Below are 2,392 nucleotides of genomic sequence, written 5' to 3'. Positions count from 1 at the left end.
ACAGGGTAAGCAAGTGGTACAATATAATTAATGTATTTATTAATGAGTTATCGAAGTCTGACTTGTCAACATTAGGCAGCAGAAAGCACAACGCAGTTACAGACCACACCAAGACAGCGCCACACAGCAGTAGCCCTCAATACAATGGCACATTGACATTGAACAATCGACGAGCAGGTAATGGTCAACGTTACAAATCACATTTGCAAGTGTGACTGTATCCAGCACGAATCTACTGCTTCAGGATCTGTGTTTGAAGGGCAGCAGGCACGGGGTAGCAGGATTAGGGGGAGAGTGAAGTGAGGTTGGGAAGGAAGTCCTCGAGGGCGGACAAAAGTTCAAGACGAGCAGCAGTCAGAATCTTTATATCCTGGGGACGGAGAGGTGAACGCGATCACTTCTAACTGAAGAAAGTCCAAGGTGGGCTTGGGCAGGATGTGGCACGACTCGACGGGATGCTGGCCAACGGTCAAGAATAATGAGCGAGTGGCAATCCAAGGGAGTGGAACGCGTTTTGGAATGCCTCCGCTGAGCAGACGGAGCGACGACATCGGTGTGACACGTTGTCCTGCCCCCATTGTCGTGCTCCCATTTTGCATGTTGTGGGTTTACCCTCCAACACACCGGTGTGCTGAACCAGTAACTAATTGGCACATTTTGTTTACTTGACAAACCTTACTAATTGGCTGTTGGGTGGTGGTGGGTTTACCGACACATCTATATTTACACTATATAAACAAACAACCTTTATTACGGACGAAATCAGGTCGTGCTCGGTACCTGGGTGAATTGTTACATCGCAAGATGGCGGGAGGTGGTCGTGGCTTTGGGGAGGCATTCGTTCAGCTGTGGACCGAGTGTGGTTGATGAGGACAATGAGTCTATTTGTTGCTGTAAGTGTCCACGATGATAAGGCACTCCGACGAGCTCTCCTTTGTGGCCAGGTCACTTCTGAAAAAGAGCGACATAGCTCGGTGAGGTTTGTGTGTGCCCTTGCTATGTGCTTTACCCCAATTACACCTGATGATGAGCGCCTGTGTTGCGTTCGCAACGTCGTGATTTATTTTAATCTGATTTTATTTTATTTGTTAATATTTTATTTCCACATACGTGACTTTACCAAAAACAACAGTATAGGTTTAACTGGTGAAGTAAAAAAAAATTCGAGTGGAATGTTTAGAAAAGCTTCACCAACTACGTTATTTCCTCTGCCCGTGGCTGTCCCGTCTCCTGTCGGTTTTGCGATGGTGCCCCTCGCTTTGCAAACGGAATCACTCCGGTCTCATCCACGTGATGCGTGCGGTGCGTTCCACTCTTTGTTCCGTGCGCGGCGTTTTGAGCCTCATTGGCATTCAGACGCCACACGTACAAGTGGTGCTGTGGCGTGTCGGTGGCTTGTGTCTGTGGTCTGAACAAGTTAATTATTTCAAACAACAAAACAATTATTTCACGGCATTAAACAGGTAATCTTAAATCTGGAATTGTATTTGCACGAATCATTGTCTCGTAAGCTGGAGGGTTTCTTTCCTGTGCGAGTCAAACAAGAAGGTTTGCCATAAATATTTCTATCAACATGACTTCCAGGGCAATCATAGCTACTCAAAGTCCAGCATAAACTGTTATTTATTTTTTGACCGAGAAATCAGCCGCATGAAAGCTGCTCCCGTCGTCTCCCAGGGGCATACAATTCTTGTCCAGACCAGCGACGGAATTCAAAATTTCGAGACCTCACAGAAGAAGACTGCAAGGCTGGAGCCAATGGAACCATTTAGTGCTCCCAATTAAGTTTTGGCTGCGAGGATGTTTCAAGTTATCTCGATCCTTATAAACATTCCCCTGCAATTGCTACTGCGTGTCCTAATGTTCCGACGGTAACATGCCTTGCGAATTACAAGACGTTAAAAACCTAACCTTTTGCATAACGGTCAATTAATCCCGATTAGCTAAAGCTACTGGCAAAGGCGTGGCGGTTCCAACAAAGTGGCTTTGGGGAAGGGGGCCACATTGAATACGCACTACAATGACAATAGTTTAAAGCGATTTGAAGCATGTTTCATTTTGGGGGGGGCAGAGCTTTGACCTCATATTTGAGGGGGGTCTGACTTTTTGTGACGCCGTGTGGGGAGGGGGTGGTCAAAAATCGTCCAAAATTGCATTGAACATAACGGAACGCGATTTTGGGGGTGGGGGGGGAGTGGGGTGGAGGTGCCCGTTGCTTGAACTAAACTAAAACTGTTATTTACCAGGTAAAGCCACCTGGGAGCTATGAGCTATTTTTCAGAAGCCACATGTGACGACCGCTCATAAAAGTGGCGTACGTCATGGTCATCTTCGGCTGGATAGAGTGTTTCCCACGCAGTGTCTGTTATGGGGGTGGTTTAACCTTGCTTCT

Source organism: Lampetra fluviatilis, unplaced genomic scaffold (genome assembly GCF_964198595.1).
Source record: "Lampetra fluviatilis unplaced genomic scaffold, kcLamFluv1.1 SCAFFOLD_491, whole genome shotgun sequence".
Classification (NCBI taxonomy): domain Eukaryota; kingdom Metazoa; phylum Chordata; class Hyperoartia; order Petromyzontiformes; family Petromyzontidae; genus Lampetra; species Lampetra fluviatilis.
Note: the sequence above shows the minus strand (reverse complement) of the source record.